The sequence below is a fragment of the Amblyomma mixtum genome, chromosome 3 (genome assembly GCF_055824585.1).
Source record: "Amblyomma mixtum isolate Tamu chromosome 3, ASM5582458v1, whole genome shotgun sequence".
Taxonomy (NCBI): Eukaryota; Metazoa; Arthropoda; class Arachnida; order Ixodida; family Ixodidae; genus Amblyomma; species Amblyomma mixtum.
In genome coordinates, this window is record NC_143014.1 from 128,547,132 (window position 1) to 128,571,147 (window position 24,016).

Here is a 24,016-nt window from a genome sequence, read left to right on the forward strand (position 1 = left end):
GTTACTAAATAATGTCTGGCCCTTGAGAACGCCTCCTCGAGTATTCGGATAGTTTCAGATATTCAGATTACTACTCGATTGAGGAATTAAATGCTAATATTGACTCTATTACAGTCAATTCGCATCCAAAATGACGAATATTTTACTATTGATACTTTGTGCACGCCTGAAACGCACTGGTCGCAGCTTTTGTAGGCGTTCACGTTACCTCAGTCATTTAATTGGCGCAGTTTCCTTTTACTTAATCAGAGAACGTGATGTCACGGTACCGCCTAAGAATGACTGCGTTCCCTGCATGACTGCAGCACCTGAAGATGCTATTCGACTACTAGCAACAGTTCGTGTTTCATTTCGACTGACTAACCTGGCCCGCCACACAGGAACGATTAGAAACAAGCAAATTTATTTGTCATCTAGAGAATTTCAGAACAAAAAAAGTAATTAGATGATTGCCTCATTAAACACTGGTACTTAAAAATTGCAAAGCCTCCTTGACCCCATTCACTATAAACCGCTTATTGCGATTCGAAGGAAGCGCTTTCCTAATTTATCATTTTGACCCCTTCCTCTATACAAGCAGTAAAAGCACCAAGCATTTCTGCAAGAATTTCCTTCACGTAGCCTCTTAAACGTGGGAGCGATCACCTCCCGACAAAGAGGCCGCCAACCCCTATTTCTGACAGTTAAAATCCTACTGCTGAGAATCCGTTCCCGCTGCTCTTAAATGGCACGGATCGGGAAACAAATGACTCTTTTTCAGTGAGACTGACATTTGTACGAGTGTCACTGGCCTCCCGGGCGCTGCTCTTGAGTACATGCTGCCCACGAGCCGAACGGCTTAGGGTGACCTGTATATAATAGCAGAGGGCGCATTCTATCTAGCTTCAAATTCATGGTCCACGTGGACCTTATAATCCAAGTCCACGCAGACTCATTGGCCGGCAAGCGAAAGCGGGAGGTTCCAGTGAAGACATCCGATGAGGTGTTCAGCCTTAAGACACGCCTATGACAACTATCCCTGCAAAAAAAAATAGTTGATTGATGGGTGCCTGAATTTGATAACAAAGATAATTGCGCGTGCATAGCACAGCTTTTTGTTGACGCCTGAGTTCTGCGTCACCGAATAGCGGTCGGAAGCATAACACAGTCTGTCTGCTCGCCGCAATCCAGGCAGAGCTCGTCTCGACGGCCGCTTATGGGGGCGTCTCTTGTGGCCTGACGAGGCCCTGAACACGGGTCGTTGCCTAGAGTGGTTCCTCGTTACGCGGTCGTCGCCGGTAGCCCAAGGTCGCCCGTAGCAGCCGCCTCGCTCGTGCACCCGTGCTACGCGAGGCATGCTGCTCGCGCCGATCCACATGGAGGCCTCCGGGGTTGCAGCGTCGGCTCTTCATTCCGGCACTGTCATCGTCAACCCTTTGTCGCCGCACGTGCATCGCAGAGACGCGCCCTCGCCATCGACCTGGCTGCCGGCCCTCCCCCTCGGCGTTCCGCAATGAACCCCCCTCCGGCCCCGGCCGCAGCAGCGCCGCTCACGGCCCGGGCCGACGCCGCCGGCTGCCGCACTGCTCGCCGGCTGCGCGTGCGGCCAGTTCGATCGCATCCCGCGGGCTCGTCGCGCTCTTCCTAGGCTGCTGCTCTCACCGCGCTCAAAGGCCGCCCAGTGCAGCCGCGGGCGTGCTGCTCCCAGCTCTCTTCCCGTCGCGCGGTTTGAAAGCTCGCGCGCGCGCGCGCGCGCGTGCTCCAGCCAACAGCGGGAAGAAGAAGGCAGCGCGTGACGTTTGCCGGCTCTCGGGCCAGCACCTTGTCCCGCACCTGCCCGGCTACTCCGGTGAGTTCACTTACTCCACTTGTTCCGCAGAAGCGGAGCTCCGGACGATAATCGGAGAGCTTAGCCGTTCATCGTTTTGGGTAATTGCTTGCCTCCGGGCCTGCTGACGCACAGGTGTGGTTGCCCAGGCACTTAAAACAACGCGAGTTTTGTTTTTAATTTCTATTGGGCTTCTTCGAGGTGTGCATGTGCGTACACGCGCGTGCGCGGATGAGGTGGCAAGCGGGCCGATAATGGTTGGTGGGCTTCGCGCCAAGTGCTTTATTGAAATTCACTGAATCTTCTTTAATTATGCAGAACCTGCAGCTCGGTCGCGCCGTAAGGTGCTCGCGCTGCTGTGCCGCTCGGGAATTGGTGGCATTTTCCCCGGAAAAGCGGCGCCTGAATTGTCGATGCGTGACTCAAGAAGATCCATTTGCAAATAACACACTCCCTATTCGCCAATGCGCGCTCGTGTCGCATATCGCTTCGTTCCCCCGCTATTATGCAACCTAATATACAATTCACTTGCATATTTTCTGATAATTTCATTTTCTTACTTACACAGAACCGCTATGCAAATCGCAGAAAGCTTTTCAGTGACCCGTTCCATAAAGAAAAAAAAAAGGAAAGCTGGACCGTGAAGAAATCTCGAGACGCGAAGTTTTCTTTCGGAGCAGCCTCGTACTTTCAACCCCCTGAGTATTGATTACAATCTATGCGTGTACAGTAAACTTTTTGCAAATTCTTTAAAGGCCACACTCGACAACGCGACTTACAGTCCAACTGCTTTTGAAGTTATCGAATGGGCGCATAGAACGCAGCTGCTGCTGAAGTATCTAGACGTTTACAAGTCGGATATAACATCTAAATGGCGTCAATTCTCCGGCAACAAACGAAACCAACAAATAAAACAGTGGGAAGAATTCGAGCCGCTAAGTCTGATGCATCTTAATAGACGTTAAGATGCATTAGATTCTGGTCCCAGCTCTCAAGGCGGACACCGCTCAGGGGCCACAGCACATCAGCCCAGAAAAAAAAAAGTACAGGCCCGAAGAAACGGAGAACTGAGTCAGTAGCACTCTAACGATTATAACTAATCTACACCGTTATTTCAGGCCGTTTTATACGTCCACAAAGATGAGCCCAGAAAGAGAACTCGCGCTGTCTCCCTTCAGTCAGTCCCTTCTATGCACACTCACATAGTTATACTCTTTGGTCACTTGGAATGTTCACAAGCGCAGAAATAGGCAACAAGGTAATTTCAGAAGTGGGTGGGAGGGTGTCCGGCGCTTTCGCTCGTCACAACACACACACGGCCGCACGCAAACCGTTTCCCCGGAACTGCTCGCGAGCGCCCGCTGGGCCGTGACCGCAGTCGAGTGCCGCGGCACCTCTAGAGCGAACTCGAAGCGAAGGAAAGGCATACGCCGGGGCTGCCGGAGGGAAAGAGGGACGAGCAGAGCACTAGAGGCTGGCCGCGGCTTTATTTCCTCCAGCGGCACGGGGGCTCCACAAGTGGCCCGGAGCCACAAGTGCGCGGGGCTGCGACCTGAGGCAGGCACCGGCAATCGATCGTCCTGGTCCCTCGCCGCACCCCCCCTCCCCCCTTGCCACCTGCTGGGGCTACACTATACCTGGGCCCCTGCGACATCTCTTTCCGAGTTTGCTCAGCACTGTCGCTCAAGCGCGCGCAGTGTGCCCGCGCGCGAAACTGCCGCGCTCCCTCTTCCCCCTCCCGACCCCGTTCCTCTGTTTGTCCTAAGGCTTCTGCCGCGAAGCGAGTTCGGAGCCCGTGTTTGTAGCGAGCAGGAAGCGCCATTTGTCGGAACTTCCGCCGCGCCCTTTAAGTCACGCCACTTGGCACGGCCAAGGGTGGTAATCCCCGCGAAAAGAGAAAGCGCCGCATCGTTATGCCAGAGGCGTCGCCGCACGCCCGTCACCAGCACATGTGCGCATGTGCGCGCTGTTGCGTGCGCGCTGTTATTAATAAGCGGGCAAAGTGCGGGAACTCTAGCATCGAAAAAAAAAAAAGGACGCTCCGCCTTCCTGCGCGCTGGTTGGTTGGGTAGTGCGAGTCCCGTTCAACACTTTTGGCCTATCGTACCACGATACTCTTCGGGTACACGTTAGGGTCAGAGCGAGGGGCCCTAACCAGGCCGCACTGATGATCCAAAAAAAAAAACGGAAGGGAAAAGGAAAGCTTCAAATCATGGAGCACTTTCCTGTGCAAGTGAAAGCGCCGAAACGCGGCAGTTTATTCAGTCAGCGTGAATGCAAAGAGGTTACCCGCACATCCGCACAGACTGGGCAGACACAAACGCGTCATTAATTTAAGGTGGAGCGGTGAACCTAGACGCATTAAGGGAAGCGCGCGTACTGCGTCGAGCAGCAAACGAATACAAAAACGCCGGAAAATCGGCCGCGCTAGTTGTTCGTTCCGAAAGTATACGCGCATTTACGAGAAGCTGCGATCTCCCCCTTTCTGCGTAGCTCAACGCTTCTCTCCTCTTTCACTTCGAGGTTAGAAAAAAAAAGGAAGCTGCGCTTAAATTCCAAACACGAGCCTTATCAGCATTGCTTTTCAGTGCAAACGCTGGAAAAGTTCTGTTTTCTATTCAGTATTTTGAGCTCTGACATATGCAAGGGGTCGTTTCCTTTTTTTTTTTCAAAACTTCCGCTTTGTGCTTGCCCAGCTGCTGTGAATTACTAATCAGCGGAACGCAAACGTGTAAAACATTTGAGATTTATTGCAAGGTGTCTTACTGTGTTCAAACAAGCTCTAATCATGCCCGTTGCAGCATGTTTAGTACAATGCAAGGAGATCTCACTGAGCTGAACACCTTAGCATCAAAACACCAAGCGTTACTTTATAAGCAAGGGAAGATGAAGACATACACTTGGGCGCTGAGTGATCTTACTCGCAAGCACCCGCCAGGGTCGAGTTTGTTCTCTATTCTAGAGTTCCGTCAAAAGAACAATAAACACCACAAATTAGACATTTTGCTTTGCTTGCACTCGCTATGTTGTTCGTAGACACCAATAATCTATGCTCTGCATTTTGTTTACGCATGTATGTGAAGTATTACGCTTACTCACAAAGAAACTTTTCTTCAAGCTCGATGGATGCTTATCGTAGATTTCTGCTATAACTTACACGACAGCAGTGCGTCTGCCGTCCTTACCCTGTTCTTCTGCTTTCATCATTGTTGCATCACCTCCAGGCCTTTTGTTAATTGTTCGTTCGCAGCCAGCTTTCTTGCAATGCGTATCCCCAGTCGCGGAGACTACTCCTTGTTCAGCTGAGTATACTGACCGCTCAGCTAAGCAAGGAATAATGCCTTAAAGTCACGCCAATGCTGGCATTTAGTTTGCACGCACGCATTCAACGCATTCATTACTGATGATGAAAAGTTATTTGCGGAACAAAGACTCCGCCGTCACGTCGGAAGCGAATATCAATACCGACAAAATTCGCTTTGGAGCTTATTTTTTGTGCCCAAATACCAATGTTCTCTATTTTTATGCTCACACTGCGCAGTAGCTCCAACAGTGTCTGCATGGCTGGGTACTGTTCATTCTGATATCTGCGTTCACACTCCGTGCAGAGAATCTCGCCAACGTTGAGTCTATCATGCACCGCGGAAACACTGTCAGAGGTCCTTCGTCAAGGCAACCAAAGTTTGCACCCACCTGCGCTTTGTTCTCTGGAAGAACGCCTGTCTCCCTGTCATAGCAGTATGCCATTACTCAAAATATACTATTACATGCTTTGTATACATCTTTGTCCGAGAAGCACCGCGCGGTACGACCCCCTATAGCTGGGACTAGCTCTGGACCTTTCAGGCGGGTCTGCGCACGTTAACTCGCTATAATCGATCATTCGCAAAAGGGTATATCGAATTACGCAGCGCAATTTGCAGTGCTATATGGCAAGGCGGCGCCTGCGCTTGTCTGGCAGACGGGGGGGTCTTATTGATGGGTTCAAGCTGATGACGGCGGCGCGTGCCGAGGCCAGTATTGATTCTTGTCGTTGCTGAGAACGCTATCAGTGCTTCGTTGTCGTTCTCCAAGCGTGTGCGAGTCGGTTTACTTTATTCTGCCCTAGTGCGTTTTATGAACAAAATATATTCTTCTGTGTAGCTGGTATGCCAAAGTGAGCTCTGCTGACTGGTATGTCGAAGTAAGATCAAGGGCTGGGGGTATAAGTAGAGTCTCTGCTGAAAAAAAAAAAAACCTTAAACTTCTTGGTCATGACCTATAAGGCGAAACCGCCTTTAGTTCCACTGCGTGTGTTCCTGGGAGAAAAAACGAAAGCAACTTCGGAAAACATATACTATTGCTAGTGACGGAAAAGTTAGAGCGTTCGTGTTTAGGCGCAAGGGTCACCCCCGTCATGGAATTAGAAAACTTGCTCGAGTAATACGATAAGCACACAGAGACAACACAACGTATTCCTTTTGCACAATGGAAGCACGAGGTTAGTTTTCATTTGGTGAATAAGGCGCTGCTGTTACATTGCTTCTTTTACCTTTAGATTAAATGTTCTTGGAACGGAAAACATTTTTTGGGGACAAATTTTCGCTGCAAAATTTTTGCCATACCAATTGCGAAGGCTGTTTTTTTTTTGGCGAGGGCAAACTACACTAGAATGGAAACGTTCAGGTTCGCTTAGTAAGCTTCATTTTACAAAGATTACGGCTACACTAATCTTCATGGACAGTCATGAACAACAATTGACAACATATTGATCTCGGTGCCTCACAGCGTACTTATAGGTCGCCAAGATGGAGGTGATCAGACAGCTAACAACATTTTTACGCCTGTGATTCTTATTCTTTACAGAATACACTCTCATTTCTCATTCGAACTCTCATTTCGAATGGAATGCATATTTGCCGAAAGTTGAAAGCCCAGTGTGGTTTGCTTCTGGGTTACGCCATGTGGTTCGTTATGCATCCCCAGCGTTCCAGCTCTCATCAAGGCAAGAGGAAGTTTGTTCCTCTCTCCTCTTAATGTTTGGACATGCACGGATGGTTTAGAACGGTTTAGAAGCAAAACTCCTTGGGCTCTGAACTTTTCAGAAAGGCTTGTGGTTTAAATTTGTCCGCTTCCACAACTTCCTAACATCACATCACTCATTTGTTATCACTCGACTCTGCGGACGTCATTTTCTCGTCATTTTATTACGTAATTTTCTCGTTTCCACTCTCTGCTGTGCGAACGCTTTCTGTACGAACGCCCATGAGTCAAGGGAACCTCATCTGGGTGTTCTGCTGGCTCGCTAGATTTTATTGCGCGCTCCCTGATAGCGTACTTCCTACGTGTACAAAACTGTACCATGGGTACATCCGAACAGCAAAGCGTTGCTTGACTCACGGCATCAAGTTCCCAGCGGCGGGCTCTGTAACGGCACTGCGTCCTGCCTTGAGACTAGGCCTGGGGCCACTTTGAGGCAGTGATGTTCTGTTCGGGCAACTTTCCCCTTTTCAAGGAATTTTACACCGTTATGTTCTTTCTGCAGAGTACTCACGCGAACTTTTTCTTAGCGCCCCTGGATGTCTTCTAATCTGCCACGGTGAATTCGTATGCTTCAAAAGCACTGCACGCGTTTTCTTAGTCGTATGCCTCCTTTTTGGCCGCTGTTGCACTGCTAAGCGGGAACACGGCACAACGTTGAAAATGTGCTGGGCTTTTGTCGAGTGACCACTGGCCGTCACGCGATAAGGTTCGTGAATATTGAGACACCAGCATATTAAAGGTCACTATGTGTGCGTAGAAGTATCGCGCGTCTGCACTCCAGCGCGCTGATATACTGAGTCACCATCAGAGAACAAGGATCACAGAGAGACACACTCAACCTTCAGTCTGTCCCTATACAACAAGGTGATGCTTCTGCCTGTTTTAATCTACAGCTCATGAATTTGCTTTTACTGAAGAAATAATCTTCTTGCATGAGGAATAATTACGGAGTTAGTTCGTATGCTCAGCTCAGCAAAGCTACTCATCCACCAACGACTGAAATATTCCAGAAATTGCGTCTAGTTTCGGAAACGTTACTAACTTCACTGACGTTGAGTCTATATGCAAGAAAATACGACCACACATAACAAAAGGCTCGAGTCAGTGGTCACCAGATTTCAACTGGCGCGGTAATGACGCAGATAAATATGCGTGCCCCAAATTTCTTTTCCAGGTCGCCTTGGAATCTGCTCGTCGCCAATCGGCGTCTCACTATAAGTGAAAGAACTGCAAATACCATGGACTGGAAAAATAGGGAACTACGTTTCCGCACATATTAATGGTAGCGCCCGCTGCCTTAGTTCTCCGAGGTCAGGTCTGCAACACGGTTCTTTCCTACTAGGTCACTCCCAAAAACCGATAAAAGTTTCTCGTGCGTTAGGGACCGCGTTCGCCCTACAGGTGCTTTTATTCTTTTGGAAAGAGCCTCACAATCGATACTTGTATAGAGAACGGGATAAATTCACAACTCTAACGTACAAGCAAATCGAAACAGTACTGGTCGATAAGTCCGTGTTTTGATCTTTTTCGGCCTATTTGGAACAATACCGTCCGGGATGATCGACCGTTCCAGTCAAGCTCGGCAGTCGAAAGTCGATACTTCTCAGGGGGCGAGGCACGTGCTCCCAGTGGAGCTCGCGATTTGAAAGCGCTGCTTCACCGCAGCGCAGACCATCGCAGTCGCGCGGTCGCCGCGTAGAGCTTGTGCTCTTGTGTGACGTTTGGATGTAGGTGTAAAACGCTCTCGCGGAAGCCGCAGCGAACGGAAGGGAAGCAGACAGCCATGAAGATGTTCGAGGCTCTAGAGAAGGCAGGCCACCGAAAAAGAGCAGCAGTGGCAGGAAATCTGCAGTTGCAGGACCCGTCAGGTTCAGACCCTTTTATTTCGATCGCTAGGCGCGACCACTTTTGGTTGTGAAAGAAAGAACTTCCATCACACAACCTTCTGGGACAGATTTTGCCGCCCGTGAGTGACCAGCAAATGAATTTCACAAACATATACACAGTCTACACGTTTGCGCTGATACAGTGCAGCTTCCTGGAAAAAAATATGAAAATCTTGGCAATCACAGCCAACATTTTCTCTGTCTGTCTGTCTGCATGTCTGTCTGTCTGTCTGTCACTCCTACATGACTCGTAGGTTACTGCTACGTCACTACTAGGCTTGGATTCAGAATCAGTTTCAGGACCAGTTTATTGGAATGAAAAAGAAAAAATAAAGTGGACAAATTTATGCAGAAGGAGGTCCCGTAATCAGTGACTCTACTGGGACCTTCGAATGTATGTAATTACTCAGACAAGCTGTTGTTCTGAACGGTTTTAACGGCTTTTCTTTACAATATGCACCAGTTACCGCGTGGAGTACCTCAGGTACCTCACAGCTCAGTGTTGCGACCGGTTTTGTTTTAGTGCGCTAGCACTGAGACCCTCACTCATTGATTTCGCCACTGTTTGTGTCTAGGTGATCCGCTAGGTTGCAAGCTGGGCCACCTAGATCACGTGACCTTGCGACGTCATCCCAACCTGCCCACCGGATTACGAGCAAACTGCCACCGTGGCAGGTGGCGGTTCAGTTAATGACTGGTCGTGAAAGGTTGCTCGGGAAGAGAAGCCTGGTGCTCACAAGCTCCACCAGTGGCAGCACCTGTCATGATAGTGCAGTGGCGCATCGCTTAACCGTGGCACTATGGCGCCAGGAGTGGTATGAGGACTCCCAGCGATCTACGAATGTAAACTAGAGAATGACCAATTCCGCATATATGGGCATTACACTATTAACGCTCGCGTCATACTCTTAGGGTGGAGCTTAAGTGTCCCCTCAAGTTTTAGTGCGCTGACTCGCACTCACCGATTCCCCGGACCTTTGGCTCAAGCCTGCTTGATCTTGAAAACCGAGCTTCCAACCGAAATCGATGTGAAAACCGAAGTGCTAGTACACCTAATTCGCATTTGGCCTAACCATGCTAAATCGTCCGTCAATTTTTTTCTCTCAAGAGAACAGTATACAACAGCTGTATCTTACCGGTACTCACCTATGGGGCAGAAACACGGAGGCTAACAAAGAGGTTTCAGCTTAAGTTAAGGACAGCGCAGCGACCTAGGGAAAGAAAAATGATAGGTGTAACGTTAAGAGATCGGAAGCGCGCGGAGTGGGTGAGGGAACAAACGCGGGTTAATGACATCCTAGTTGAAATCAAGAGGAAGAAGTAGGCTTGGGCAGGGCATGTAATGCGAAGGCAAGATAACCGCTGGTCCTTAAGGGTAACGGAGTGGATTCCAAGTGAAGGCAAACGTAGCAAGGGGCGGCAGAAAGTTAGGTGGGCGGATGAGATTAAGAAGTTTACTGTTACAGGGGTACTGTGGCCGCAACTGGCAAAGGACCGGGTTAATTGGAGAGACATGGGAGAGGCCTTTGCCCTGCAGTAGTCGTAGTCAGGTTGATGATGTTGATGATGATGAATGATATTTCAGTTGGTATATACAGTGTTCATTCCGGATGTTTGCCGATGGTTGTTTTGTTCATGTAGCAGTAAGTGCCATTTCTGATTCACAAATCCTCAAAACTAATTTCCACACCTCAGCAAATTGGTGTGCTCGTTGGGACATATCATTAAATATCAGTAAGACTGTTCACGTCACCTTGACAAGAAAACACGATAGCCATCTGTATAGGTTTAAAATTAATGATATTCTTTAAGCACAACCATACAATTTAAATATCTACGTGTTACATCGTAAGCTCACGCCAAGCGTGTGCCCCGATCCATGAACGACACGAGTGAAGTGTAGGCATTAGATGAACGTTTATCGCAGCCGATGCAAAGCTTTTATAGCCACGAAAAGGAAGGGAAGGGGAGGGAAAGTGCTCAGTCATACCGCTTTGTCAGTATACGCGCGCCTAGGCTGCCGCGAAACGATAAGCCGCGATACGGTGGGTGCCCGTGGTTACTGCACTAGAAGTCTTTTTTTTTTTTTTTTACATTGACCTACGATGGAATAAGCATGTAACTGCGTTGGGAGTAAGGGAGCTCCAGTTTTGGGATGCTTGATGCGTAATTTCAGCCAACTACCATATAACGTTAAAACAGAGCTGAATTTCAATCATGTGCGATCAATGCTTGAATATGAATGTGTTTGTTGGGACCCGCATGCATCTGAGCTTGTAAGTAAATTGGAAAAAAATTAGAATGGGGCAGTCAGACTTGTTCTAGGTAATCACAGCCGAAAACTTAGCATGGCAGAAAGGCAGCATAAACGGCAAGAGCTAAAATATCGCAGGAAAAATGTCAGATAAAAGTTTGTACAATATTTATTACTCTAAAATAGACATAAACAGCGCAAGGTATTTCCAGGCGCCTAACTATATATCGAAGCAACAATCGCAGCTTGAAAGTCGGGAAATTGTTTTATAGGATCAACGCGTTTCGTTATTCTTGTTTTGTTATAAATTTCCGAGACTGGAACAATTTCACAACTCGCACTGTATGCATCTCATCAAATGAAGCTTTTATTCAAGCTTTGAATTAATTTGTCATGTTCACATTTAGCACCTGTACCTCCCTGCTTTAATGCCGTACTGGTAGATGCAGGTAACGAATAAGCAATGTCTCCTTTATTCATTAAAATCTCTCTCTCTGTCTCCAATAAGCAATAAACAAGTTAATACAATGAATATGGCCGTGGCAAAGAAGGGTAGGAGTTGAATAAAAAGGGAGCACTTTGACGAAAGGGAAGGTACTTAAACAAAGAATAGTCTACGATGAAATGATGAAACGTCTTCGGTTTTGACGATCGTTGCGCTCTTCAGCTGTGGTTAGAGACGACGTCACTTGACAACTGGTAGACTAACGATAGCGCGCTGTCGGCCGAGGGCGTCCTTCCCTCTGAGGCTGCTTGTTAGCGAACAGCGACGAACAAGACACTGGAGTTTCTCTAGCCTGCGCTGTGAAAGGTGTGCTGGGTAATTTACACGTCTTAAGGAGCAGCGTGCACGTCTTACAAAAGGGGAGAGAGAAAGAGAAAGCAAAAATAAAGTTTGCAAAGAAATCCCGTGGGGCCAGGCACCGCGACCAGCGGTCGTTCTTTTAGTCGGAGGCCGGTGGAAGCGCATCGATTCCCGAGTCGAATCTCCAGGGCCGGGGCGTACGTCGTCTGCCTGTCTCCTGTTGCCCAACCGGGCCCGTGTCGGGACGGAGAGAACAGGTCCTCTCTCTGCCTTTTCTCCTGCGTGACTCACCGACCGAAACTCTCTAGGTGCGATCAACAGTCCGTCGCCTCCCTCGAACATCTCAGCTTCTCCATTCCCCAGGGAAGGCCAACTATGAGAGCGGGCATCGCCAGTGCCTTGATCCCGACAGCGCGAGCAGCGGTATGGTAGCGGCTTCGCAAGCGTGCATGGACTGCCGTCGCGGCGGCCGTTGCCTCCTTTCAAACCGTACCGCGGAGCTTGCCCCTGCAGCCAGATTGTCGCCCCGTCGTGACGGCATCGCAATGCGTGCAGATTTTGATCCCTGAGTGCGCTTTCGTGTCCCCAGAGCCCCGCGCGCCGCACAGCAGACAGCAAATGACGCTATAAATCTTTGGAGCTCTGAACAAGCGCGTGCGCGCGGCGTCTCCTTTTGCGTCATGACTTGAAAATAATCAGTTCTGTTTTATCTTTCCTTTCCCTCTTCATGCTCTCTGTTTTGAAACCGAGTACAAGGACTAGGCAGCATTTGCTTCGCCGCTCAATCCGACCCCATCGTGTTACGGCTGTTGGAAAAACAGCGCGAAGAACAGCGCGTGTTTCGTAGGAAAACAGTTTCTGTGTACGTCGCGGCCTTTGCCCTCCCCTTTCGGTTCGTTCACTCAGGTTTAAAACCTTGGGAGAAATGGCGGGTTCAGGTTGTAAAGCTGAAATTTCAGCAGGCAACCAGGGAGAGGTGCTTCAAGTTCTCGTTTTAGACGCTGATAGTGCAAGCTCTCGAAGGTCGGAATTAATGTTCCGGTCCGAAGCAAACGCTCCCGGTAAAGTAACCAGGTAATCCCTCTCAGACACACGGATGTATTGCAAAAACCTCTCTTTGAAAACAGAGAGATTAAGCCTCGTGTGTTCTGTCTGTACCGTATCTCTACAGCATCACGAGCATACTTAAATTCCCTTTAATTTTTTTAAACAGACGTGATCGGACTTGCACTGTGGAAAAGATTCAGTCTATTTTCTGGAGAGCTAAGTTGGTTGAAATAACAGCGCCCTAAGATACTACAAAGGCGCAGCGTTAGCGGTACAGTTCTAAAGTAGTAGTTAGCGTAAGAGCTTCCTAGAGCCGTCCCCTACGGCCAATGTATTTACAGGGGCATGTGATTCAACAGCCTCACAGCACTGCTATGCGGATGAACTGAGATTCGGCAGGAAGTCAAGTAGACCAAAAAGTGCACGAAGTAACAGAGAAGAAACGCACGTGCGTACTGGCACAACAAAGCGAGAATTGTGCGCAAGAACCCCATGAATAGTATGGGAAAAGCGGCTAGCAACACAAGCTGGCAATATCATCGTTCTTGACTGTCGATAAGGCTCAACCTCGAATACGCCCTCTTGATTATTTTGTTCGCATTCACGCATTTTTTGGATATATAATTTATTATGTTTCCTCCTCGAAAGAAATTAGCTCAGTGTCACAGGAGAAGTGTTACACCCGCCAGTAGATCCACACAAGTTGTTCTCTTCTTTCGCGACATTTCCCGCGCATTGTGCGAGTTCAGTGGAACGAGGAGCACTTGGGGCATCACGAGGAAGACGTTGCGATGACCAACGCGATGGTGAGCAGCCGCTCCTCTGTAATCGAGCAACGTGTTTCCTTGTTTAAATGTGCATGCGTTTCCTTTTCATAAAATAAAAGATAATAAAGGGCGCGTAACGCATCATTCGTTTGTATACATGTTTGTACTGCGTGGTGTCAATTCTGCCGCTGTTCTAAATTGTGCCCTGAGCGCAGCATCTCCGGTGCCGTGATTCAGACTAGTGCGCGACCTTTCCTAACGACTGACAATATAGCAAGCGTATAGGCAGACACGGACGACAGGCCTCCTGCGAGCGAACGGCGATTTTAAAACAGTTTCGTCGTGTCGTTGCTATCTTCCGACGAGAACGCACGAAGAATCTTCATGACCGGTAGCTAAGAGCGCTCCATTTATTTTCCATCATGTACTTTCGAACAAAGCCGAGGCACTTGTTTAGTTCATTTATTTGCTTTGTATTTTACCAGTCCGCTCATGCTTTTCCTGAGTATACCCGCGGCGTCCCCAAAACAAGATGAAACGGCAATGGGGTAAAAAATACCGGCTAGTCGCCTAGTGCGGGCACTTTCATACGTATTTCAGACGCAACTGTATAGTTCGCGTTGTTCTTTCCAGAAGACTGCAAGTGATACATACTGGTGTGGCACCACAGGGACAGGGACTCGCCCTGTCCTTTCGCCCAATTTTCAACCCTTTTGCAAGTGATAGATGACTTAATTTAGGTTTCACGTACAGTCCGCGTCATCCTTGTGCAGAGCGCTCACGCGGCGCACCTATCCGCACAAAAACCGACACCTTGTCGCAGTTTCTAGTATTTAGATGCAACGCTTAGCCGCAAGTAGAACTCCACAGACTTGCAAGCAAAGTAATCACGACCACTCACTCTGCTCGGAAACCATGGGCTTTGTTTTAATTTTTGTTTTTATTGCGTGGACCACACTGCTGCAGCGCTCTGCACAAGGGTGACGCAGTCTCTACAACTGCTGTAACGTCAACTGTCGATTAGCCCTCTTAGCGGCGTCAACAAAGACCACCTGGAAAGAGAAATTTACCGAAAATATGCATAGTCAATACAACTTCGATGCATGAAGTTAAATCGGGACAAAGAAGCACACAAGGCAGCATTACAGAAATCCGCAGCAAGGCTTCGCGGGGTAAATTGCTACATATGTGTAGCTATTCCACAATAGCCTTTGGGCATACACTTCGACAAAACCTTTCAGTCGCGCAGAACCTTCCTGTGCTGTCCAGGAGCAGTACTGCAGCGCAACGCGGCAATGTTCCCAGCCCTAGCAGTCTGCGGCGTTGACCATCTCAAGTTCTTCATTTGTGATGTTCACAGCGCCTTCGGGACATGTCGAAACCAAAAACTCCTGAGTTAGTCGCTTGGCCTATTGGAATGTCGCATCTTTGGCAGTGCAGTCAAGGTCGCCGCCATACGGTATCATGCCGAGAGCAATACAGAGCTCCATGGTATCACCGCACGTTGCCGGCAGACGGCTGTACCCGTCTGAAACCAACGGACATCCGTCGGTGGGTTTTGAGCCGAGCACCTTCCGCGAGCGATGCGAGCGACCAAACCATTGGGCCAGAAGCGTGCTGTGGGTCGGTTAGCAACTGTGTGATGACTTGTTACCCGGCGTGGCCAGAATTTGAGCACCGTTTTTGTTTATACAAGGAAGAAGTCCCAGTACTGAGCCATTGCTGTAGTCGTATTTGTGTTAGGTGAACGCTACCGTGAATACATTGCGCCGTAACTACGGGATAATGACTGAGCTGAAACTGTTGCTCCGCACATCAGGAAATAAAAGCTCTGAATGTATATAAAGCGAGCATCAATTTTGGAGGACAGGTCAGTTCTGCCGCGCCGGCGCTGTGCTGCGCGAGCGGCGCCGTATACCGCTCTCATAATCGCTACAGGCAGAAATGAATGAATGAATGAATGAATGAATGAATGAATGAATGAGTGAATGAATGAATGAATGAATGAATGAATGAATGAATGAATGAATGAATGAATGAATGAATGAATGAATGAATGAATGAACGAACGGCCAGCGCTTGGGCGAAACCATGGCCATGCTTGCGGTGAAGGTGGTGCACTGCTGAGTAAATATGCAGATTCTTTCTTAGCGAGCGCTTTTGATGCCACATTAGTGGACAGCAAGCCGCGACAAGAGTAAGGAGAAAGAGCAAGCGCGTGTGGCGAGGGGACGGGGGTCTCGAGAGGCGAGTGGGCGGCAGTAATCTTGCGAGAGCAGTGCTTGCTTAAAAAGAGTAAAAAAAAAGCAACACTGAAAGGCCTTCCGCACTACGCTGTCCAACAGCAGAGATTTGCATATGTCCACCATGAAAGAGCCGGAAATATCGCTTGTTTTCGTGATCATGTATGCACTAGACGCGGTGCTCAAATCAGCTTTGACTTTTAGATGAGCTGGTGGCACAGAGCCTGCTAAACTTAAGGTACACCGTGGGAAGCACGTGCGCTATATAATATACTCCTGTGGCATAGCTTCGGCAATGACGCCGTTGCCACGGGAGAGCTGTGACGCGTGGTCTTTATTTCAAAATCCGCCATCCTCATATGCCGGCGGCTTGTTCGCCACGTGCGAGAGGTGAGCATTAATTTCAACAACGGATTCACTGACATGCTCCAGAGCACGGCGGTGTTCCCCTAGAAAATGCACGGAGGCTGTACGCTGACGCACGCCTCCTGTCGCAAAAAGCGGAGGCGGATAAAAAGAAGCAAAAAAAAAAGAGCCCTGCTCAAATGACGCAACTTTTCGTCGCCTGTATGGCCCGCAAATGCGCTAAACAATGCGCCACGGTGTCAGGTGTCAAATAAGTCGGCGAGTGCTAAGCCCATAAGCACGACGGCGTTTGCGTTTGGCTCTTCCTCTTTAACCTTTCATCCTGCTCGCCACTTAATCCCGCTAGCGCCGAAAGGTCGGTGCTGTTCGCAGCGCATAACGGGCAAATGTTGGATTCACGCCCCCTCGTCGCCCGTGGCGCGGAAGCACTTTCATTACTACTTGCGGTAAATGCGCGTAGCCGTTCACAGGCAAGTCAGCACATTTGTGTATATGGGCGATCCGGTAGCGTGAAGCCAAGCTCCGCTTCCGAGCGGTGGGGTGCGGATGTGGAGGGCGCCGCGCGCCGTCCTGTGCTTTTCTGCGGACTTGTAGCAGCGTTTCCGCTTGCCTGCTGCTCCCCTGAGGGAATCGGTTTGAGCATGCAAACGCGGCGGCTCTTCTGTTCAAGGCGTCAGCTCTTGTCGCGTTGTTCTCACTACGATAATGCGAAGCGGCGACTCTCTGGAGGGCGAAGCCTCGTAAATGTTTTATGCATGAGCCAGAATGGCGTGATAATTAATAGGTTTTCGTTCTATTCGCTCCAGTGTTTTCAATTTACGCGTTTGTTTGTTTTTCGGTGCTTCATTATTTTGAGACAAATTAGGTAATGCCTCCAGATCCTGCTATTTTTCCCAGTGTTGTGAAATAAGGCCTCTATACTATCAGAAACGAAGCCTGTGACACTAGGAGACAAACGTTCACTTCGTTAAGTAGTTCTCGTCCTAAGCCACTGGCGACCACTGGAGCGAAGTTGAATATAGAAGCAGTGAACACCCAACAATTACCGCCAAACTTCTTGCTGTGCCGCAGCACTTTGTTTTTCAAGATCCATTTATACGTGAGTAACTGCGTGTCAGCATATCGTTCAGAGTGCCTAGAGCGTGAAAAAGTAAGCGGGAAATATAACTATAGATTCTGCATTGCAGAATAGTGAATATTTTATGTATTTAATTGCAAGACAAATATACAAAACGAATAAAAAATTACCACGACGATGTTAATAGCCAGTGCTATCTGCTATTTACACAGCCTGTAGGACAACAGCAGCGCAGAACTTTTCGATCGATAGTGCGCTGTTCTGGCGTAAATGAGTTATTTCTGAGCACCTCGTAAATTTGGCGCCAGTCAAGTCATTCTGCAATCTGACTAATCATCATGTGGTTTGCTTGACTAGATAAAGAAGCTCTGAAAACTGCGTAGCTTCGTGTAGCGTACCGACCGCACTGAATCACTACGTCTCCGCGTATTTCTCACTCTAGAATGACCAATTTAGACTGCCCACGCAGGCCATACCTTCTTGCACAAACTGGAAACTTTTAATAGCCTCTTGTCTCTCTGAATTTGTTTTTAACGCGATATCGTTAAGGCCTCCTGTCTCAGAAAAGCCGATGTCGTCGTCGGAGTCGGCGGCGTCAGAAGCATTAATAAATAAAACTCAGTAGTAAATTTGTTGAGTTGGGGAATCGAACCAGGCCCTCTGGAGTGCGAGACGAGCACACTAACCACTCCTCCACGACAGCTCGATGATTTGGAATGAACAAAGGCGCGTCTAGTGAATACGGTGTTGTCTTAGAAAGGTGCTTTAGAGACGTACTGTGGTGTGTATAAGTAATTATGAGCATGGAAATTACAGAAGTCGCAGTTAAGCGAGTAGCAAAGTACGTTTCCGCTACTTTTCCTCTTCGCTTGGCGCGCACGCAGCGAAATGAGGCGACGCCCACTAAAACCACTCCGTCCTCCTCCTCGCAATGTACAGTCGAGGACAAAAGTCTCCTTACCACGTGTTCCTCAAACGAAGCTTATAGCTCTACTATCAGGCAGTGGCTGGAGACGGCACGTGTGGAGATGAAAGAAAAAAAAATCAACTTTTACCTTCACAAGTGTGGTCTGCAGCCGCCGACTAATAGCAGAGCTATCGGCTTCGTTAGAGGAACACGTGGTCCGGAGACTTTTGTCCCCGACTGTACGCCACTGCCCCAACAGATAGTGCGCGACGGCAGCGCTTTCCGCTTGTGCCGTTCGGGCGCAGTGGGGCCGTGCGGGGAGGCAGGAATCACGCGGTGAGCGGCGAACAACGCAGCGCACAACCAAGGCGCGTTCACCACGAAGCTTGCGGCTTGCTGCCCGTTCGTTCGGCGCGGAAGCTATGCTGGCGTTCGTGGCATCGGGTTTGTCGATAACGATGTGCTGACGAACTACGACTGCAACTTGAGTCCCGCGCGTTTCGGCAAGGCGCCTGGCAGATGACTCCCAGGGATCTATGAATGTAGAGAATGACCTTCTATGTACGAGGTCTGTTAGAAAAGTATCCGACTTTATTTTTTTTTTTTTGCGAACACCTGATGGATATGAGACAAGCGCGCTTGCATCAGCCGACCTTGAACCCTCGTGCGCATGCACGAATTTTTTCCCGCCTGCCGATAGCGTCAGTCGCTGGGAAGCAGCGTTTGAGTGAGGGAGTGCGCAGTGCTCTCGTCGGTTTTTTGTTGCAAGGAAAATGGCGGAGCGAGAGGAGCAGCGCTACTACCTCAAATTTTGCCAGAAACTTGGCGACAGCCAAGTGGAAATTATTCGAAATGTTTAGACGGCTTTCGGTGATGATGCTATGAGCAGCACACAGATTAAGCAGTGGTGCAACTGGTTTAAAGACGGCCGCACATCCGTGGAGAGAGAGCCACGCTCCGGTCGGCCACCAACATGCCGAAATGACCAGGTAATTGCCGAAGTGAACGCTGTGGTGATGCGGGACTGTTGTGTGACTATCCGAGAAATTGCGGAAGAGGTGGACATCAGCAATTTTTCTGCACATTCCATTATCACCGAAGATTTGGCCATGGAGAGAGTTGCGGCGAAATTCGTTCCGAAGCTGCTGACGGTGGAGAAAAAGCAGCTTCGTGTTGAAGTCTCACAGGAGATGCTGGATTCCACAAACAGTTACCCTGACTTCACCGACGCCGTAATCACTAGTGACGAGTCTTGGGTGTACGGGTACGACCCGGAAACCAAATCCCAGTCGTCACAGAGGACGCATTCCACGTCACCAAGACCAAAGAAGGCCCGACAAGTGCGCAGCAATGTCAAAGTGATGCTGACTGCTTTTTTCACTCCCTCTGTTTGGCACACCACGAGTACGCACCCCACAGGGTCAAAGAATGACTTAACAGTACTACAGGGATGTCCTCCATCGCCTACGTGGTGCTGTGCGGCGCAAGAGACCGGAATTGAGGTCAACAAGAAATTGGCGCTGTTGCGGCTCGAGGTAGCGTGGCCAGTTGTTGTTGCACCAAGGGGCTCGTCCGGGATGAGGGAATGGTCTGAACTTCAGATGGTTGGAGATTACAAAAACAAGCAGATTTAATGGCAAGAAACTGTGACACTTATTTACATAAATTTACAAAAAGAAGAACAAGGAATCAAAATTTAAGAGTTCATAGCGTCGAGCGTCTGGATGAGCCTGATACCCAAGGCTCAGAGCCACTGGATGAACCTATTACCGTAGGTCCAGAGCGTTCGTGCCCACTTTGGTCGCAGGTTATATAGCCCAAGACTCCGCCCCTGCACCAGGCGACATTCCATCGCGACACAAAAGATCGGCACCAGCACCGCCATCGAAGACCTGTTGAGCCTCCTCACTAGGCGGTAACTCATCGTGGCACAAAAGATCGGCACCACACGTCACTGCCAACTAAGACACCTGCTTAGAGCCCGCACGTGGGAACTGGCGAGTCCGCATTCCTATAGCATTGTGTCGTGTTGACGTCACAGCCGCAGCTGCGCAGGCTTCCTCTGATTCGTTCCGGGTTTTTTTTTCATGACCAGGGACACCCTTTCTTCTCCTGTTGTCGGTTGCTTCTCGAAGGGGAGGTCGTTTTCGCCGAGCCGAGTGTGGGAAGAGCCTGGTCGGCCACTTCCCAGAAAGTCACCCTTTTTCGTGAGGTCATCGTGGGGTCAAGTTGAAGTCAAACGACCCGTCAAAATTGCCGCTACGTTGAATCTCCCTCCGTTTCATCTCGGGTCTCAAGATGGGTCGTAACAGCTACCTCCCCCGCCAGACGAGTCTCGGCGAGTAGCAGTCATCGCTGCTGCACGAAGAGACGACTTGCAGAAGCATGCCAGAAGTATGCCAGAAGCCCTCTGCCGCTCGCAACGTGGTCTTCTAATACGCCGGCCAAATTCTTTGAGGCGTCTCTGAAACTTCAACCACATGCGCAAGCAAGCACTCAACTTCCCTCCGAGCAAACCAGTTCCAAAAGAGGGTGCTATAATCCGGTCAGTATAGCCATTGTGAATAGCTCACACTGAAAACTCCCAGGACCTACGCAAGCTGAGAAAACCCGAACCTGCTACTGTGCCCTTCACTTTCAAAAACGCACGAAAAAACTTATAGTAGCAATTTTGGTTCATAAAGAGCATTCCGGACTGCTTAAAAAGAACAGCTAAGAAGTCCGCGTCCCTTCCTGCATGTACAAAAAAAAGTAAACAGCTCCAAAAGCTGCATAACTGAGTGAAAATCCTGTAGTCCACTAACACCACTCAGCTTTACCACTAAAAATGGGAACTCGTTTGCCTTCACCCCTGTCGTTTTTTTTTTTTTTACAGTGAGTCAATGCACAAAAAAAAAGGCAAACACTTATTCCCCGAATTGGACATTCTTTAGCCGCGCCCTGCGAGGTCGTGGTCGGATGGCCGGTCTACAAGCAGGTGCTTCAAGAAAACTGCGAAGTTGATTGGTTCCGCCTCCGCTCGACCTACTGCGGAAAGGGTGACTCCTCCATTTCCTTGTCCATGCTTGCCGCGACTCCCTCCGACTCACGCGCTCTCTGCGGCGACCCTTTGTGTGGCTGTCGAGCCCTATTCTTCGTAACGCAAAGCATGCGTCTCGTGTCCAACGACCACGCCGTCTGTCGCTCTTTCGGCCCGCAAGGGCAGTCACCTGGGCTTTCATCGTGCCCATCCGCCTTCGGGAAAATGACACTGTGGGTTTTCCCTTTCCCTCAACAGTTCTCGCGGTGCTGTCCCGCGTTAATTTGCCGGCCCTCGCATCAGCATTAATCTCTGCCCTAGCCTTTCTCAATTGCTTGTCGCGTTCGCGATGTTTCTTGGGTAGCGACGCTACTCGTGCTTTACTCTGAGTGCTAGGCGGCGGATTAACTGACGAATCGTCTACTCCGCTGGTTTCGTCTGAGCTGCAAAGCTCACTTTCCTGCTGTTTTACTATCGGAGCAGCATCCTCCTCATTCCGGGCAACAGAAACAATCTCGTCTGTACGGCACTTTCCGGCGAGCGTTGCGCTCCTGCCTGGCGCTTCACTGTTGCCGTCAGGCGATTCCCGTTCACTCTTTGTGCCGCTTAGTACCGGCGCCTCAACTTCTTGACTGCTAGTGCTCGCCAGCTGCACCAGCGGTGTCCCCTCTCTGGCTCTGTCATTTCTTTCACACCGAACCTCACTGCATTCTTTCTGGCGCGGGACCTCTGCCTTATCTGCCAACGCGCCATCTGTCTCAGGGCTAACAGTAAGCGTTTCTCCCATCTCATCTTCCTTGCATGGCTTCCCGTTCACTACCAGGTCATGCATGTAAGGTTTCAGCAGCTTCATGTTTTCATCGCAGTCACTGACGTACGAGAACGCCACCTTTTCTTTTCGGCAGTTCATTGCTATGTGACCTGGCTCATTGCATCTGTAACAAGTGAGCGGCCTCCTAGCCTCAAACGCGGCTTTTTCTTTCCGTGCATTGGCCACTTTTGCACCCTTCTCACTGTCGTTCTGTTTTTGAGGTTTCTCGTAAGGAACCTTCCTTTCTTTCTTCTCGACTGTAGAGCTCGCAAAGTGCCTCTCGGGACGATAATTCGCACTCCTTCCGAAATTACGGGGCCTATCAACTCTAGTTGTGTTGCTAAACTGCCGGCGCGAAGCGTACTCCTCAACGAGTTCGGCAGCTTTCGTCGCCGACGCTACGTTGTCCCGGTCCCTTAGCCAATTTCTCTCCTCTTCAGGGAGGCAGTTGTAAAACTGCTCCAACAAAATTCTCTCAACTACAGCGTCCCGGTCACTATATGACTCCGTACTCTTTAGCCACTCAACCAAGTTGACGTTCAAATTGTATAAGAAATCGGGATAGCTCTCGTCCCTCGATTTCTTAGCTCCCCAAAATCTTTGCCTGAACGCCTCGGCGCTAAGTCTATACTTTCGTAGAAGGCAAGCCTTGACCTTCTCGTAGTTGTCCGCGTCCTCCCTACTGAGCCGCGCGACAACCTCCGCTTCCTCGCAGGGCAGAACCGTCAGTAACCTTTGAGACCAAGTTTCTTGACTGTAGGCGAGGTTCCCGCAGGTTCGTTCAAAATTTACAAGATACAGACCGATATCCCTTGATACCACATATGGCTGCATGTGCTTAGACATCTTGAACCCTGTCTCCTTGCTGAGAAGAGGTACCACTTGCTGGGGATAATTTCCCAACCTCTTGCTCAACTCTTCTTCTAATTTACTGAGCTCAGCCCTTTTCTTCAGTAATTTTGCTTCCCTCTCACGTTCGCGCTGACGCCACTTTTCCTCTCTTTCTCGCTCTTCCTGCTGTCTGAGCTGCTCTTTTTCCTGCTCTTTCTGCTGTCTGAGCTGCTCTTTCTCCTGCTCTTTTCGCTGTCTGAGCTGCTCTTCCTTTTTTTGTTCGATGAGACTCCACTCTTCAAGGAGCTCCTCATCATCTGCCCCCAAATCAGTAATGGCCTGAATTATCATGGGTTTTCGTGCCAAACCCCTTGTCTCAATCCCCAATTCCTCACACAACAGCAACAGGTCCGACTTCTGCATTTTCTGTAGGTCCATGATAGTTCTGAGTCTGAGCTATTTCCAAAACAACTATGCGAAAATACCAAACCTCTAGGATTTAAGCACAGGTGTCTGCCAGTTCTAAATTTTAACCCTCTTCTAGAACCTGGTCCACATCAAAGGAAAAGCCAAGCACTCACCCACACACGTGATCATGACCAAGACAGCTGCACTCTCGCTGGCCGACCGTTGTTGTCGCTTGTGGCTTCAGATTCCCATCGCTGATCCACAGTTGTTGGGTCTTCGTATCTCACCAGTCTCTTCGGATCCCAAGGCTTCGGATCCCAGGCTTCGGATCCCAAGGCCTCGGATCCCACCGCTGTTCACCAGTTGTTGCGGCTCGAGGTAGCGTGGCCAGTTGTTGTTGCACCAAGGGGCTCGTCCGGGATGAGGGAATGGTCTGAACTTCAGATGGTTGGAGATTACAAAAACAAGCAGATTTAATGGCAAGAAACTGTGACACTTATTTACATAAATTTACAAAAAGAAGAACAAGGAATCAAAATTTAAGAGTTCATAGCGTCGAGCGTCTGGATGAGCCTGATACCCAAGGCTCAGAGCCACTGGATGAACCTATTACTGTAGGTCCAGAGCGTTCGTGCCCACTTTGGTCGCAGGTTATATAGCCCAAGACTCCGCCCCTGCACCAGGCGACATTCCATCGCGACACAAAAGATCGGCACCAGCACCGCCATCGAAGACCTGTTGAGCCTCCTCACTAGGCGGTAACTC

The 24,016-nt window shown here is 49.4% G+C and overlaps 1 protein-coding gene across 1 annotated transcript in view; it reads left to right on the plus strand.

Annotated features, from left to right (window-relative positions):
* Positions 1-1,664: 1,664 nt before the first annotated feature.
* LOC149351799 (protein qui-1) overlaps positions 1,665-24,016 on the plus strand; it is a 484,090-nt gene continuing 461,738 nt past the window's right edge. The window contains exon 1 of the mRNA XM_089581130.1: positions 1,665-1,828. The gene's annotated coding sequence lies outside the window, so the exon portion shown is untranslated. The remainder of the gene's footprint in view (positions 1,829-24,016) is intronic.